This window comes from Telopea speciosissima, chromosome 8 (assembly GCF_018873765.1).
Source record: "Telopea speciosissima isolate NSW1024214 ecotype Mountain lineage chromosome 8, Tspe_v1, whole genome shotgun sequence".
Lineage (NCBI taxonomy): Eukaryota > Viridiplantae > Streptophyta > Magnoliopsida > Proteales > Proteaceae > Telopea > Telopea speciosissima.
In genome coordinates this window covers 40521463-40540326 of record NC_057923.1, presented here as the reverse complement: position 1 = coordinate 40540326, position 18864 = coordinate 40521463, and the positions used below count along the sequence as shown (strand labels likewise).

The 18864-nt window shown below is 40.4% G+C and overlaps 1 long non-coding RNA gene across 1 annotated transcript; it reads right to left on the bottom strand.

Annotated features, from left to right (window-relative positions):
* Positions 1–508: 508 nt before the first annotated feature.
* LOC122638321 lies at positions 509–11273 on the bottom strand. Its single transcript, XR_006329401.1, has 4 exons — positions 11203–11273; positions 10519–10528; positions 6024–6027; positions 509–518 (listed from the first exon to the last, which is right to left on the bottom strand). It is a non-coding gene; the product is annotated as an uncharacterized LOC122638321 (long non-coding RNA).
* Between the last annotated feature and the right edge of the window lie 7591 nt (positions 11274–18864).

The following is an 18864-nucleotide window of genomic DNA, read 5'->3' as shown; positions in this document are numbered from 1 at the left end:
GAAGACAGCAAGGAAGGAGAAGTGAGTCTCAAATTTAGGATTCACTAGAGATTACTGGGTTCCCAAGAGAAACCCTAAGCTGGGGATCGATCCCAAGGGGATCCCCAAACTTGAAAATGGAAAAGAGAGGGAGAAGGGTGAGAACATTCACCTCAAGGATGAACCAATAGAAGGCTTCCACCTCCACAGCTCCCTCCAATCTACCCTTCTCCAAAGCCTTCAATGCTCTCCAAGCTTCCAACGTTTTGGGTAGGTAGGAGAAGTAAATAAGCCATAATGGCTAAGCTGTGCTTTTATAGTTGGCCCCCACTTAGGGCCTGTTTGGTTTGGGGCTTTAAGAATTAAAACCCATTTAAATGCCACTTAAGCAAGTGGGTCCACCTAGATAGCACATACACGAGCCAAGGAGACCAAGGGTGGGGTCCATTTTGTCTAGGTGCTTAGGTAGGATGTCCGGGACACGGGGTATGGGTCCCACATGAGGAAAACACCCAAAAGCCTAAAATAGTACAGACGAACTAACGGATGGAAGCTATCTTATGAGTCCGTTTGTGCATCCGTTGCTGCTGTAAAGGGCAGAACCCTAAAGAAATTGATTGAGCTTTGGCCCACACTTTAAGGCCAACAAGGGGAGGGTATACTAACATTCATAAGAGCAGTATCTTACCCCTCGACCATCACAACATGTCCTTCGTGATTCCGAAGAGTTTCCTGACCGCGATGCTAAGCTCATCGTCGGAAGAGGTGTCTAAGTAGGGGGACACAGGAAACGCCTTCTGGTACTCTTCACTCCGGGGACTCGTACTAGGAGGATGGTCGACGAAATCACTGTCAATAAATCTCCCCCACTGCCGGTTAAGAAACCTCTCTTCCACAGGCAGGCCCGTGTACTGGTCAACAATATTGTGGCTGGGTTTGACCACAAGTGAAAACAGCTCACCAACGTACACGGCAGCAGAATCTACACGTCACAAGAGAGAAATTATAAAGCAAATCTGGGCGCGGATATAACATTATAAGTACATATTTTAATAAAGTGTTTTATCGAGTTTTGCGGGACCCGATTAGATACACAAACACTCTTATATGGACATGTACTATGGAATGGGGTTTGGCAGTACAAGTGTACATGCCCTAGATTCCATAATGATTGTGTTGATTAATGGGAGCGGTTGTACACGATAATTTATTATCATGTAGGGAGTTATTTGAAATTTGCTAAAATAATTAGTTCTTTATTTAATTAATGGATATGATGCTAATTACAATTATACTCAAATTAAAATAATTAATTAATTATAACATTCTCTATTAGATTCTACTTCTTCACCAATTAGAAGCACTTTGAGTTTAAACAGGACAGCCAAACAAGGAGAGAGAGAGTCTGACTCTCATTGGGATTCGTTTTCCCATCTAAGGTTTTTTTTAAACCCTAGTATTATATAATAACCAAAAAAACCAGGAGGGGGCAATGCTCCACGTTTTTGGCTGCCCCCCCCTCTTGGATGGTTTTTGGTTCCCCTCTCTCTCTTGTGATCTCTTCTTCTCTTTCTTCTTGCTCTATACTTTGTTGGAGAGTTAAGGTTTTGGAAACCCAGACTTATGCTTGAAGAATTGAAGAGCATCTAGGATTGGCTTGAAGAAGCTTGGTTGCACCATTGAAGGTTCAGATCTGTTTGCTTGAAGTGCTCATTGGGGGAAGAACCATTGTCTATTGGAGGAGCAACACTTGAGGCTCATCAGATTAGCAATTCTATGTTAATTCTTGTTAATTTAATTATATTGATTATTCATGGGATGTGAAAGTAACCCAAATCGATTATTTTTCGTTGCGCATTCGGGTATGGGATGGATCCCTCTATCCATAAGATGGAATAGGGATGATTATTCTCTATGACATGGATCCTAATAATTTTATGGGACGTCAATGAGATGGACTGGGCATTGGTTTGTCATACCAAACCCTAGTAGGGTTCCTGTAGGGCACCATGGATGACCATGGATAACCCTAAAATTGAAAATAGGATGCCCAAGCCAGGTTAGGGTGCCCTAGGGCAACCCTAGGGTTCCCTAGGGACAACCCTGGAGTTCCCTAAAATAGGGAACTTGAATTTATATTACTATTTGTTTACCATGGTGAACCATTATGATCCCATGGACCGTAGGATCAACCTACAGCTTGTGCCTTGCGGGCACAGCAACGGCAACAATAGGTTGTGGCTTGTGGCTACCGCGGCTGTGCGCCGCTGGGCTGTATGCATATGGCTACTGCAGCCATACTAAGTTATAAAAAAAAGAAAAAAGAAAAAAAGGGGGGGTCGGGCAGAAATATTTTAAGGATTTGTTTTTTTTTAAGGGTTTTTTAGGGGAAGGAGATGGGTGAAGTAGGAATCCCTTCACCCACCCCTTACCTTTTTCCCTAATGGGCTTATATTTACATTTATGGGCCAGTTTTTTTTAGGGTCTTAATTGTTGCTTTATATTTATTTTTGCTATTATGTGTTTGCAAATTTAAATTTGCAATTATAAATCCCCCATTGTGGTCTAGACCGGTTTGACGCTACCATTGGGGTAATGCTGTCAAACACCCCATCCCATGCACTGTCAAACCCTACCCTTGACTGACTAGGATTTTGATTGAAGGATAGGAACCCCTGACAAGGCGTCCAAGTACACTGTGGAGTATCACTCCAGTGATTGAAATTGATGAAGAATCCCTAAGGATGACCTCCTACATACCTGTCAGAAGAGGGATCACTGACCCCTACAATTGCACAGCTCACATCATAATGTACTGCCTAGACTCCGGGTAATCTCTCTCCTCTCCATAAATGTGGGTCCCACCCCTGGAAATAAGTGCAAAAGGCCCTGAGTGACATGTGGGTGCAAGACCCTAAGCCTGGGTCAAACCCCTGTGCAAGCCCACAGAGAATCAGCCTTGCTGAAATCTCTGGGTGATGCACTGGGCGATGCAGACATCACCCAGAGACATTGCCCAGAGTGGAAAACTGAATAATTTAATGGTTTGATCTATGGGGACCACCCATATTGGACATGGGCACCCTCCATAGGTTGAGGGGAGTCTGAAGGACCACCTCATACCCTTGGATCACTATGGACCCCACCTGAGTGTCCAGAATGATTGAGAATTTAGTCAAAAATGCATTTTCAAAAGAGGCCTTGATAGCCAAACAGACCCTAGTTATGGGCTAGCCTATAAATAGGTGTACCTTAGCTCCTTTAGAGCTCTTGGTACTGTTGGAATCATGGAGAGAAGGAGAAGAAAGAAAGAGAGAAAAGAGACAGAGAAGAAGAAGGAAAGAGAAGGAGAAGAAGGAGGAGACCTCAGCTTGCATCTACATCCATTCCCAGGTTGATTCAGGTATAAAACTGAACTTATACCACTGCTGTGATGCTGCTACTGATTCTCCTCCATGATTTCTGTGTGTTTTTGCGGTTATTCTGGCCATTGGCAGCCCAGAACAGTTGGGGGTTGCCATGAACCATCTCAGATCCAATATGCAAATATGATGCATGAAGGATCTGAGCATTTTATGGTGATATTCATATCTGTTCTTCACCTGAGATCAAAACCTAGGCTGTGCCAGGCTGCACTGCCCTGTTACACCAAGAACAGGCAGTCTGGGCTCAGATTTGTGTGCCTTGGCTGCATGCAACCTAGCCTTGGGTTGTAATAGCCTTAGATTACTGTTTTACACATGAAACCAGCCTTGCATGCAGCCAAAACCTTGATTTGCTACTGAAGATATGCTGGGTTACTATTCACTGGGCTGTCTGGGCAGCTCCTGGCAACCAAGTGGTGGGCCCAAGTGAAAATCCACAAAGACCAGTGCAAAGTATACCCCTGGGGGTCCATGATGACCTAACATGCATGGGGAGAAGATCCATGCACTGCCCATGATCAAAAACCTTGGAATCTCAGCCTGTTCCTGGTTTTGCAATCTCTGGGTGATGCACTGCGCGATGTAGACATCGCCCAGTGAATGAAAACTTGCAGAAATGCTGATCTGACTTGGGGATCTTCACCCATGGGCCATAAATTTGTGTAGGAAGGTGATAAATGACCAAAACACCCCTCCCCAGATCTGTCCACATAAATGAATGCCTTGGGTACCCAAGTGGGCCCCGTAGGGCTTGAAAACCCTGTCTGTCATGGTCCTGCAGCACTGTCAAGTTGGGGACTGTACTATAAAGCTTAAATAACCTAAAAACATGTACCACTATGATAAATGACCATTCTACTCCTAGACCACAATCTCTGGATGATGCACTGGGACATAGACCTAAGGCCCAGTGCAAGGCCCAGAGAATTCCAAGTGATGACAACTGTACACCGAGTCAACCCAGTAAGCTTAGATCAACCCTAGGACATCCAAAAATAGTTTGGACTATTAAATGACAAATTTTTTATTTATAACTAGGATTTGATCCCGCGCTCGAGGCCTACAGCCAAACTGCAGCCGGAACTGAATTTACAATTGAGTTCATAGAACCAAACCCAGGTGAGAGAAATATTATCGTGTATGTACGTGTAACAGTATTATTATGCCGGCAATTAAATTCTTAAATTATAATGCTGTGTTATTTCATTCAATTCAATTTTATAAATTATTACACATTGTATGACTGTTGATCAATTCTGTGGATATATCATGATGATTGTGAATGATAGACTAGATGTCATAGTCGGCTTGGAAATGAGGCTTGTGGTAGCCCGTATTATGGGATTCGGTTGACACCGCCTGACTCATACGATGCCATTTAGACATGGGGTTAGAATTTCATCACCAGTGCTACGTACCCTTGCCAACAGGGGTTAATGTGTTGGATGATTGTGAGGGCTACCGTAAAACCTCGGGCGTTTACGCCGGGAAGTCTCAGCACAACTGGGATGCCCCAGGGAAAATATGTCGGGAAGCCTCGGGCTACAAGCTTGGGAAGCACCACTAGGTAAATCATGGCTATATGCCCAATAAAGTTTATCCTCGAATTACATATCGGGAAGCACCGAAAGGTGGAATTATATTGAGTCGGTTACCTCACTAGTTCAATCCCGAGGGCCGGTCGGGCTGTCCTGGATAGGGAGATGCTGGAGCCGGCTGGTTCTCTCCGACAACTCAATGGGTGTATCTCGGGAAGGGGTAACCAAGCCCACACCAGGGATACATGTATTGGGGATTGTAGTAGCACTAACCTGCCTTAGCTGTATTGTTAGGTGGCTAATTAAATAATCTGAACTTGCATATCATGTAGGAACATGTGGATTGTGGTTGCATATGTATACATGATGATATGTTTTACTCACGGGTTCAGTGGGGTTCACACTCTGTTATATATGTTTTTCTTTCTAGATGATTGTGCAGATAGATGCCACTGTGGCATGGAGGCTCGTTACGAGGAGGAGAACCCTCGTGATTATGATGCTATTGGTATGGACCCCGACGGAGGTCGTGCCGATGTTGCGTGCATTCTCAGTGGTTGTTGATGAAGACCAGTGAGGGGCGCACTTGATGCTTTTTGTCTTAGGGACTCCTTTTTGCTTTTGATAGGAGTTTATCCACGTTCCTGCTTTTGTTTAGTTGTAGTCTTTTCTTCTTTTAGGATTGAGTTATCTCGCTCTGTATATATATGTATTTCCTTTTGGCTTATGTATATGTCAGTTTTTCCTTTCAGTTTGTGGGTGTAATGGGGAAGGTATCAAACTTACATATATATATATATACTAGTAAACTCACACGTGCAAATGCACGTATAGCCATATGTTGGTCAGAGAGAGAGGCATGTTTGCATGTGTAGCCATATGTTGGTGAGAGAGAGAAAGAGAGAGAGAGAGGCATGTGTGATTTGAAATAAATTCCATCAGATTATTAAGGAAGTGGCAAAACCTCAAATTAGAAGTTTACATTAAATCCTTTAGATACATTAGATAATATCTTATTCTTCTATTTAAAAGGAAGTATTAATTTATTCTATATTATTTTTTTTGGCTTATGTACATGAACGAATCTTTAATTTTAAGTAGTTAACTTGTTTCATCCTTGCATATCTAAAAATAATCCTGTTTACATCTTCATCTTTCTTTGAACCAAAAACTCAAGCTATTCAAATAGAAGTTAAATTATTTTTTTTAAAAATAGTGACTTTTTTCTATTTTAATTTAATTGAAACAGAAGCAGAACCTGTAACATTTGATGAAAGAATTATATTCATCCAAAGAGGCATGTTATCTAGGCTCTTATTATTAGTATTTTTTGAAATAAATTCCATCAAAAGATTAAGGGCCATAACATCAGTTGACAAATTTACATTAAATCCTTTAGACACATTTGATAATATCTTATTCTTCTATCAAAAAAGAAATATTATTTTAAACATGCACACGTGGACATTTGTTAAATGGCAAAGGTAAATACCAACCGCTTGCCTCAGAACATACTCAAATATAGGAATTTCAATATGTATGACATCTCTTGTTGCACAACCATCAAGAGCTCCTCCTAAGGTACATGAGATATCATCTAAATCTTTGTTGAAAAGATGCATAAAGGCATCATTTAACCCGTGTTCGCAATCAAAACCACATGATTATCACTTGGATAGAGGGATTTTCTCTATGCAATTAGGCTAACAAAACACCTAATTTAAAGAATGGAGTTCAATTATAAAGTTGAAATCTGAGTTTAATTCTCCTTTTCGGCCTCAATATTGTATATTAAGAGATTTCTCTTATAGCCATCCAAGGGAATAGGGAATATTTAGAATGTATCGCTGTAGAATTAGCTTTAATTGCATCTAAATAAGAGGTGAAAAGGAGCACTTTGAATGCACGTGTGCGTGTATGCACAAATACTTGATTCCACAATAATCTGATACATCAAACGAAGAGAAAAGGAGGCACACCCACTAAAGTGCAACATGTAGGTGATACATCTTTTGGGCACCTTTGAAAAGATTTTATCCATGCATTTTGCACATATTTTTAGACTTTGATTAACCCATGTTGAATGCTTACCACATAGTGTGTATAGACAGGTTAAAATATTCCAAAAATAAATCAAGTTACAACACACAAATCTAGAGCCTCCAATCTAGAGCCTCCAAAAACAATGAAAGCATCAAATACAAGAAATCAAGCCCCTCTTTTTATTATAGAAGTATTTTTCACAATGTAGCACTTCTATCTATCTCTCTCTCTATATATATTTTGGTAGAAGCACTTTTATATTTCAAATCTTGCAAAAAGCCACCCAAAGTACTCTTCAACAAAAGACTATTTTATGCTTTTTATTGTAATACATAAATGGAACGAGTCATTAGTATTCAGTCCTTTATGTATGATACTAATACAAATGTAAGAATGCCAAATGATATCATAGAACAACCCCTTCAACAAAATTCCCAATATCCCAATACTGAAGTACAAGTGGATAAAATAAAATGGTACAGATATATCCTCCCATGCTAGATAGAGAATCCCCAGCTAGCATCTCATAACTCATGTCAGTTATACTGAGAAGTTCAAATGATAGATATCTCTTGAGAACCCACTGCAAAGCTCATCATTAACCCAGAATAGTGAGGTAGCTGATTCAAATCCACTCATATCAAGCTTCACGATTACAAACCTTAAGAGAAAATAAATGTCTAATTCATAGTGATCCTACTCTAGAGGATAAGCATAGTATGACAGTAGTATTCAGGTACACAAATCTAAAATTGGGAGAGAGGGGAAGGATAGGGGAGGAAGACACGTGAGAGGGAGAGTAGAGGAGGTATGTGAGAGAGAATTGAATCCAATCCTTCTGCCTCTTTAAATTCATGATTCACAATCTTCATCCTTGATTCAGTGTTCTCATTATCTTGGAAGGATGCACAACTGGGATTGATAGTCATTGATAGTCAGACCAACGACTCTCATGATATTCTCCATCATCACCTTGTACAAGTCCATTATCTTAGTAGATTGGTAGAGATCCCTTGATCCTATTTCCAATAAAAGAAACTATACATACAGTGTAGTGGAAGCAAACCAAGGTATTCCAACTTCCAACTCTAAGCTCTACTCTTTCTACACAAACTAAAACGTTTACCTGGGTTGGGAACTTGGTGGCAGGTTTCTGACTTAAGGTTTTTTTTTTGATGAAATTTCTGACTTAAGGTTACACCACCCATGACTCTTATCAACGTCTTATAGTCTAATTCTCTCTAATTCTATTTCTTGTTACTGTTATTTCTCTAGATCCCTCCTCACCCCTTATCTCTCTTTTCCTGTGGCTAGGTCCACAAGGTGAAGTATGTAATCCATTCCAAAACCCATACAAAGTTGATAGAGAAAACAGGAACTTTTGTGTGTAAAAGGCAAGGAAAGTGCAGAAAATGCTAAATTCAAATGAATAAAATTAGGTATGCATCAATTAAAATCTGAATATCATAGTAACTGGTCTGTATACTGTTTGATTCACAATCAAACTCAAAAGAGAACAATCACCAAACAACAAACTTGGAGAAGGTGAAATTTCTAAACAAATTCCATTATTAGAAGAGGTACCCAATCAAAATCATCAGCAAATACCAAATCCAACCAGAATTTGCCAAAAATAGTACGAAATGCCACAATTAAATGGCCAGCATTCAAAACATGCCCAATATTTTGTTCATACCAATCTGTAGTACCATGGTGGACTGCAACGTCTTGATACTTGTTCAACTGCTTCAGTTTAAAGCTCAGATTGCTTTTTACTTCACAAATGATAATATGATCAGTCTCCATAACTAGTACATGTTCTCCTTCTGTGATCTTTTTCTGCATATTACTTTGTTCAGATGTTATAATGACTCATTAGGACACGAGGACAACACATGTTATTTACTGCAGTGTGACATGAGGATGGTTTTGGAATTGTGAATTGCATCATTATCCCACCATTTCTTTAGCAATACAAAAGCAATATCTTCATGAAGCATCAACTTTAGATAGTTTGAGACAGTGACATACTCTTTAGTGAGTAGATGAACAAAGGCATACCCAGGCTTCCCAATAGCAGTCCTCTAGAGAATGTTTAATAGAAGTACTTATTAAGATAGAAGGTATAGGAATCTAGAGGTAATAAAACCAGAATTCAAGATAGTTAACCTCAAAAGAAAAATTACTTGAAAGTCTCACCAATATGAAAAGTGACAAACTGAAAAATGAAAATAGTCCTCCAGAGATGGGGATACACACACAGCGAAACATATATAAAAACATTTTCCAAAAACCGATTGTGATTTTAAATAAGAGGATGTGGAGACCACATGGCTACTAGGACAACAACATGAAGAAAGAAGTTATTGGATGTCCTACAGATGAGTGTTCCTTTCTTGCTCCCTTACTCGTCTTTTTTTTTTTTTTTTTTTTTTCCCCCTCCTAGGTTAAGATAGAAAATTTAAATTTTTTTTTTTCCTTCTAGTTTAAGATAGAAAATTTGATTTATGTATCAAAGGCTTACATTTACAAGAATACGTGTCTGCAGTACTCTTTTGAGACATATCACCAACGGTGTTTTATCTACTTCCCTCTAGCTAATTTTAAAAAGAAAACATAGTCCTGTATCTAATGTGGGTCTTCAGTGCTCTTTTGAGATATTATCATTAAAGTGTACTACCCCACTTCCCTTAACCTAATTTTGCCAAAAGAAGGGGGGGGGGGGGATGGGAGGGCTTATAATTACAGATTGTTATAGGTTGCAGCTTGGCATACAAAATATACAATACATTACAAACATAAACCGATCAGATCACAAATCCAATTCAAATTCTAGTAGCAAACTGGTCAAATTCTCTAGCATTGTAAGTGTGGGAATCTGTACTCAACAGGACCTGAAGGAAGGTGTAGAAGTTTGAAAACAAGGCCTACTATAGAAAAATGAAAAATCACAATAAATGCATTTTAAAATATTTTAATGCATTGGTTTGTGGGAAAGGTATCTCTTCAGGCCTGCAATGACCTCTTTGGGAAAGGGAAACATGGCAAACACCTTTAAAATCTTGGTTAGCCAGCAAGTTTGATCGTAAATTTAAAGCAATAGTAAGTAATGTGCAGAATTGTGTAGAGAATTATAAGCCCTTTTAGTGGGAACGATTGGTAACAAATCAAATCAAAAGGCAAAAAAACATCTTGAAATTACAAAGATATTGACATTATGGAAGTACTCGATGTTTTGATCCATGCAGAAATATAATACCTCAAGATATCTGCATTACAATTAGCACGTTCTTCACTTGCGAATAATGATCAGGAATAATTACAATCTCGGTCCCAAACCTTCAATATTTTTTTTAAAAAAAGGGCCAATTGTTACATAGCATGATTTATATAATCAACTTGACTGCAAATGAATTGGAAACTATCATCTTTTTCCAAAAAGAAAATAAAATAACGCAAGAGAAAGGAGGTCTTTAAGCACATTGCTTTGAGCATTTACCCATGTACTCAATTAAACAATAATCAATTAACACTAAGTTATACCTTTGCATTCTTGAGAAACTCTCTTTTGAAGATCCCAATTGTTAAACATTCTTTCCGGGGTTCAATTGGGACCTCTCAGACACCCTTGAAAAGATCTTTTCAGTCATCATCAGAGAGGTTTTCACTTTAATTCCAAGCAGAAACCGAAAGATGTAGGTCATAAAACAAAAGCACAGATATGTTGAAGACAAATGAGCTGTACAGTGGAAAATACCCAACTGAACCGGTGAAGAGGGCCGTTGTGGCTGCAGCGGCAATATGACTGCAACAACTTTCTTGGAGCCTCTTCTCTTGGATATTTCAATGGGCAAAGAAGATGAAGATTAAGAAGAGAGACCCTTAATTATTAAAGGTGAGAAGCTTGAGGCATTTGCATTGGATGCCATGAATGAAAGATCTTGCTTTCCATTCGAGCAACGCAGAGTGAATGTTCTCTGTTTTTTCCAGAAATAAATATTTATAACAAACAAAACTTTTAAAAAAAAAGTCACGAAGCCAAACCATCTGGATCTCCCAGTCTAACGATCACTGATGATCTGAGCAAACCAAACAAAAAAAGAAACATAATAAAAAGATCTAAGCAGATAGCAAACAAAAATTAAAACATGCTCTGAACTCAAAACCGAAAGATCCACGACTCCTGAAAGACGAAGCAAAAAAAAAAAAAAAAAAACCATTGTCAGTGATCAATTAGAAAATAGAGAGACAGGTAGTACAAAAAATAGAGCAAGAAAGCCATCCAATATTCAAGAACACTAAATAGAGCAATATGGCCGAATCGATCCGATCTTCGCATCTGCGAAGATGATGCTCGCAATAACATACCTTTGATACAATAATCTCGCCGCAATGACTTAAAACTCTCGCAAGGGCTTCGTCATTCGTCTATAGGAACTTGACATCCATAGAGGTCATTGCCGAAGATGAGAAAGGGGCAACGACAGAAAAAACAAGGAAACCGAAGAAAATCCAAAAGGAAACAAGAGGATCAAAGTGGCGAGTAGTAGAACAACAATTGGCAAATCTGTTGAATATTGGGTGTGAAGATTGCAGAGGAGTGTTTGCAATGGATGGTGAGGAGTACAATAACCGTGTTCACACCCAGCGGAGTGATTGAAGGGACTTTTCATTAAGAGTAAGAGAGAAGGGGAAGGTCGTAATGGTTATTACCAAAAAAAAAAAAAAAAAAAGGTCGTAATGGTCCTTCTGCAATGTTCCTTCTACGAAACCAAAATCTAGAAGGGAGAGAGGCATGGATGAAGTTGGAAGGAGGGTTTTATCCGGAGAGACGAGGAGAGAGAGTTATTTTGGAGAGGGGGTGGGGGAAGAGGGGTTTTTCTTGCGGGGATGCGACTATTCGCGCACGCGAAATACAGGTCTATGCCTTTTGAAGAGGGAGTTTGACCATTTTGCCATTTTTGGAAGTGTGGACCAAAAACGTAGCTGCGAAAAAAAGGAGTTTTTATGGTGGGCAATTTTGGATACTGAAAAATTTGACAAAAAAAGTTGAATGCGTATTTTTATAGGATACATAGATATATCACCATCATTTTCGTATCGCTACGCTTTATCTTTCTTTGTTATAATTATAGATTATTTGTAGCATTCTGATCTTACTTGTAGTAATGTTATGAATGTGGGACCGCGAATGTAATAACTGCTTCTAGATCCGTGGGATTTGATGGATTATCGTTACGTAATTCGGGTCACCTACCTAATTCTCCCAGGGGTGGTTTGGGGTGTGACATGCACACCATGTGTTTTTATTATTTTTTATTTTTCATGGGATGGATTTGGTGCTTACATAGTGATATGTTTTTTTTGAGAAGTATATGCGTTAGAGTTGGTACCTGGAAGCGATACAAAGTGCAGTGCTCACCAATAATTTGTAGTGGGATTCTTGAATGTAAAGAGTCAGTTATAATTTTAATATTTTATTTTGAGAAGCCATGTAATGGGAACTACTGCACTGCGTGTCACAACCCCGTACCGATTCTGCATAACACTTCAAGTACTAATTTGGGTCTCTTGTGTGAGTCCCTTGCGCACCCGATGTATGGCACATTAAATTGTGATTAGGAGATGCCCTTTCCCTCCTATATTTGTTCAAAATCAATTAAAGTTATATGTCCTCAGACCCACACAATGTGAGATTTGATTACCAACTTAGCGAAGTTTTTGGTCTCACCGTGTAGGAAAAGGAACCATTAATTTTAATTAGGGTTTCTTGAACATTTGTTTATGAATGTATGCTAAATGTCCTCCCTTGCACATTGTAGTGATGGCCACCAAGACAGTTGTTGCTGACCTTAACCAAGGCAATAAGTTGGATGGCACCAACTATGACATGTGGCACTGTAAGATTAAGTTCTTACTTAATGAGCAAGATTACCTAGAACACCTGACCACTAAGATGGCCCCACCCGAAGTGGGTACTACCGCCTAACACCGTCAAGACAAAGAGGCTTACGACAATAGGCTTAAGAAAGATCGGAGTGCTTGCTTTATTATGTTAAGCTTGATGCACGATGATCTCATTGGCTAGTATGAGAAATGCGAGACAACCAAGTCCATGTGGGACCAGGTTAATCTCGACTGTGGTGGTACATCCACTACCAGACTTAGGTCCATGAACTTGAAGTTTGAGATGTATAGTGAGGACCCCAAGCACACTATAGTTGAACACCTTAGGGTTGTGAAAGACATGATCCGAAAATTAGATGATGCTGGGGTATACCTTATCGTTGAGCAGCAAGTACAAGCCATCATCAGCACATTGCCTGATTCCTGGGAGAAAATGAAGATAGTTCTAACATATAACGACACTGTCAAGACATTTAATGACATTGCCGCTCATGTGAAACTAGAGGCGGAGCGCCTAGATGCAACCCAATCACATGCCCTTGTCGCCCAAGCAGGGCAGCGCAAGAATGGGTCTAAGCACAAAAGAAAGAGGAACACCGGGAATCAGGACCAAGCTCAAAACGCTGCACCAAATGGGTGTAAAACCACCAAGCGCCGGCATGGCAAGCGAGGTGGAAAGAGAGATATCACCAAGGTCAAGTGCTATAACTGCCAAAAGATGGGGCACTTCGCTCGTGAATGCACTGAAGTGAAGAAGGTACCATTTCTACACCTCTCTCCCTGTACTTTTGTGTGTATACATGTTTTGGTTGCCCAAGCCTAATCTGACTGGATTGTGGATACAGGAGCAACAAGACACATAGCTCGTGATCGAGGGGGATTCGTAGATTATAGAAAGATTTCGGATGGCGCCCAGAACATCTACATGGGGAATAGCACGAGTGAAGCAGTTCGAGGAGTTGGTACTTATCAGCTCACTTTGCGCACTGGGTGCATCTAGCTACTTCATGATGTGCTATACGTACCAGAAATCCAGTATAATCTACTTTCTGTTACTACACTTTTGACTTTAGATTATTCCTTTGTTTTTTATAGTGACTCTTTTAAGATACATTTGGATGGTAGCTTTTTTGGATATTGCAAACTTGAGAGTGGTTTTGTTAAATTAGATTTAATAATTCCTACTATTTACTTGTCATCTTTTGTGGTTAATTCTGATATCAGCTCGGATCAATTAAATGGCATGCTAGACTGGGACGCATAGGTCGAGATAAGATGGGACGGCTAGCTAGAGAAGGCTTTCTTGGCCCACTCGCTAAAGTCAACCTATCGACATATGAGGCAAGTTTAGCGGGTAAGGCCCACCAAAAGCCTTTTGAAAAGGCTACCCAGACCGTAGAACTTGTCCATTCAGACATCTGTGGACCAATGAACATGAAGGCATGTCATGGTGCTTCCTATTTTCTCACTTTTATCGACGATTACTCATGATTTGGTTATGTCTATGTGATCGCTCACCACTACAAAGCACTAGATTGCTTCAAACGCTTTGTAGCAGAGGTTAAGAATCAACAAAGTAAGAGTTTAAAAACTCTGCGCACCGACTGAGGATGCAAATATTTGTCAGATCAATTTAAAGAGATGTGTGAGGAGAAAAGAATCACCAGACAGCTTACTATTCCCCACACCCCGCAGCAAAATGGTGTAGCGGAGTAGAGGAATAGAACGCTTTTAGATATGATTAGATCGATGATGGCGTAGGCCAACCTCTCAATATCTTTCTGGGGGGATGCTATGTTGACTGTTACCTATGTCCTTAACATCGTGCCTTCACGGTCAGTTCTTTCCACTCCCTATGAATTATGGAAAGGTGCAAAGTCCACTTTGGGGCATCTGCGACTATAGGGTTTTGCAGGATATATTCATAGTACCTCCCATAAGTTTGGAAAACTTGGCCCTAGAGCTAAAAAGAATATCTTTATAAGGTATTTTGATACCTCGAAAGGCTATATAGTGTATGGTGAACATTAAGATGGAAGGATGACAGAGAGTGAGTCCCATGATGTGGACTTTATTGAGACCGATTACCCAACATTAGTGACGCTAGTAGAGATCTTGATCTCTTTGGGATAGAGACTGATGAAAAGGTTTCACCTACTCTTGGCGAGAGTGAGGAATTAATAACTCATCAAGAGGTCGCCAAAGAGGGTGAGACTGATCATCAGCCTAGTGGGAGTGTGCCACTCAGTGACAGTGCACAACCACAAGGTCAAGAACCCTCTGCGTAGAGGAGCACACATGGACACGATCCCAACGTTGTTTTGAGATTGGAGGGGACGCTGCCCTCGTTTGTGTTCCAAGGGATGAGGATGAGCCAGCTTTAATAAGTGAGGCACTCTCTTCTCCAGCTAAGGAAATGTGACAAGCTGCTATAGAAGACGAGTTGAGTTCTATGCGTAAGAACCAAGTCTAGGAGTTAGTTGATCTTCTACCTGGGTGCAAGGTCATCGCAAACAAGTGGGTCCTAAAGGTCAAGCGAAAGGTAGATGGATCAATTGACAAGTATAAGGCCTGTCTTGTGGCGAAGGGATATACCCAAAAGGAGGGTATGGACTATGATGAGATGTTCTCCCCTGTGGTGAGAATAGCCTCCATACGCCTCATTCTAGCCATTGTCGTAAAGTTGGATTTGGAACTCTACTAAATAGACGTTAAAACTACTTTTCTCAATGGAGAACTGGACAAGGAGATCTTTATGGCTCAGCCTGTGGGTTTTGAGAAGAAGGGAAATGAGCGCAAAGTATGCCGTCTCAAACGTTCCATCTATGGCCTTAAGCAATAGTCCAGGCAGTGGTACATTAGATTTCACCATGCCATTACCACTGCGGGTTTTGACATGATTGAAGAGGACCACTGTATGTATGTTAAATGGTCTAAGGCAGGATTCCTTATCCTATCCTTATATGTTGATGACATCTTGTTGACTGGGAATGACATTGAAATGTTGTCGCCACTAAAGAGTGGCTATCCTCTATTTTTTAGATGAAGGATATGGGTGAGGCCAACTTCGTGTTGGGCGTGAAGATTGTGAGGGATCGTACTAGGAGACTTCTTAGTTTGTTTCAAGGGACTTACATAAAGAAAGTCTTGGAGTGGTTCCATATGAGCAACTCGAAACCCATTGACACTCCAATGGATAAGGCATGCACTTTGAGCCTAGACCAGTGCCCTGAGAATGATGAAGAGAGAAATCAAATGTCCAAAATACCCTATGCGACGATGATAGGTAGTCTAATGTACATGATGATGTGCATGCATCCAGATATTTGTTTTACCATTGGTATAGTAAGCCGTTACCAGGGCAACCCAGGGCCAGTTCATTGGCAGGCAGTGAAGAGAATCCTTCGATACCTACGTGGGACTACAGACCTCTTGCTCACCTTCAGTGGTTCAGACTTGGGACTGAGAGGCTATAGTGATGCTGATTGGGCTAGTGATAGAGACGAGCGCAAGTCCACCTTGGGGTATGTGTTTGTCCTAGGAGGCGGAGCTGTTACTTGGAGAAGCAAGAAACAGACCTACATCGCCCTATCCACGATGGAGTCAGAGTATGTCGCATGTTCAACAGTAGTTCAAGAGGCTGTTTGGCTCAGAAGGTTCTTGCAGAGACTTAGTGTTTCTGCTCACTCACACAACGCTGTGCTTATACATTGTGACAGCATGGCAGCGCTTGCATTTGCGAAGGACCCCAAGTTTTATGGTAGAGCCAAGCACATTAATATACGGTATTACTACATTCAAGATATAGTCGCGCAAGGTGAAGCTGTTCTGCAGCACATCTCCACTGGCAATATGTTGGCTGACCCATTAACAAAGCCCATTGCTAGAGATGTTTTCCTAGTTCATGTTAGGAACCTGGGACTCAAGCGGATATGATGTGTATTTTTCAAAAAATCTTTTATAGATGGACATTTATTAGTATTCCTCTTACATTTATTAATGAGTATATATTTGTTTGAGCAATTTTGTGTGTATACATTCATTGTTTGTAAAGATGTCACCAGGCATTGAATCAACCCACTCACACGGGTGATTCACCTCGGTGCTTGAGCGTAGCGAGCTAGATGAGCCCACGAGCATGTGTGCTTGATGGCACCTTAGTTAGAGCTATGATGAGACCTTGACCTGGTCCAACTTGGAAGATACTACACTTCTAAGTAGCCTGTTAGAAGCCAGATGTGAGGTTCTAGGTAGAAACCGTGAGGGTAACTGCGCTAGAAACTTAGGTTAGGCGCTTGAAGTAGCAACTAGACTAAGATCCGTATGGCTTTTATTTACTGCGAGTGACATGCCCACCCTAGTGGGAGTTACCCCATAGCATGCATATCATACTACATGTGCTTATACCGACCGATTGTGAGAGTGACTGAATGGATCCCTGTTTCGTCATTATGTGAGCCACGTGGATTATCTTAACCCCACATTACCCTTATTACCTCAGACAATGTCACGAAAAGGATATCCAATGATGCTACTTTGACGTTCTCCTTAGGATCATGGATGATGCAGTCCAATAGGAAACGATTGGGAAAGCTGTTGGAGAGAATCGGATTGACATGAGAGGCTCAGGAAAAACCACTTGACATCACACCTTTGTTTTGTGACTCATTGCCCGGGCGACTTGTCGTATTAGTGATCGACGCAGTCATGAGTACATTGCATATAAAGGGTTAGTACTACTCATTATAAGGGGTCGAGAGTGCTAGATCTAGTGTAATTGAATCATTTGGGGTATTTCGAGATTGTTTGTGAGTGATGTACTATGTTGGTTAGATGGAAGCTTGAAATAGTACTCGTACCCTGTTTTATCTCGATAGGTTGCATGCCCCATTTTCCATATGAAGAGTTACACAATTGAGAGAGACTTGGATGCATAATTAAACTATTGCACCCCATGTGGGCGAATGGGAGATGTAAATAGAACATGGGCCAGGCCCGATCCAAGCCACCCACAAGGGGCAGGTCTGACCTGACCTGACCCTGGTGTACATGGAAAGAACCAGCCACTTAAGTGGTTGGGTCTCTTCCCCCATCTTAGATTGATTCCCAGTGGGAGTCTAAAAGGGACAGGGGTCTTAGGGTTTTGGCTTTAAATAGAAAGCCTATAACCCTAAGACCACAAGATCTGAGAAACCAAACTTTCCCTCTCTCTAGTGCTTTTGTGTTCTCTTTGGGATTCCATCTCTTCCCAGGGATTTGTGGTATGGAGTTCTCTTTGGAGAAACCTGTTGTGATCGTGGAGATTCGCTCATGTGCTCGTAACCATAAGCTTGGCTTTTGATCCTTCTTCCGTTGCGCTTCCGTACACATCCAGGTATGATCCAAACCCTAGTTCAATTGGATCTTGGTGCATGTGACCAAACAATTTGAATCATTACTTGGTTTCTTTGTTGAAGAAGAAAGACTGCTGAGTTATCATTTGAATCATTACTTGATTTCTATTTGAGTTCTCACAAATTCTTATCAATTCTGCCCTTTTTTGGGTTTCTATGTTGAAGAAGAAAGATATTGGTACAACTACACGGTGTCCCAATGATGTAGAGAACTGACCTTGGAAACCCAACACAGGTAATTGAATGTGGATCTTTATGGTTATTTGGTATTGAAATGGCTTAAGTCCTGTACTGTTTTACTTTAGACAGAGAGCTTTAGGTTAAAATTTATAAACCATTCAAAGCTATGACTCATTATTTCCAAATGGTCAAATTAATTACATTTTAAGCAGAAATCAAGGTAATTTTTCTTAGAATCTCTTTAAACTATTTGAAAAAGTTAATTCTAGGATGGTATTTCACAAATATATACCTTGTAGAGATACAACAAAGAAAACAGAGTATGATTTTAGAAACAACCATAAAACACTATGGCAGAATAAAACCCCACCAATTCTCTACAAATCAGAATTTTGAATG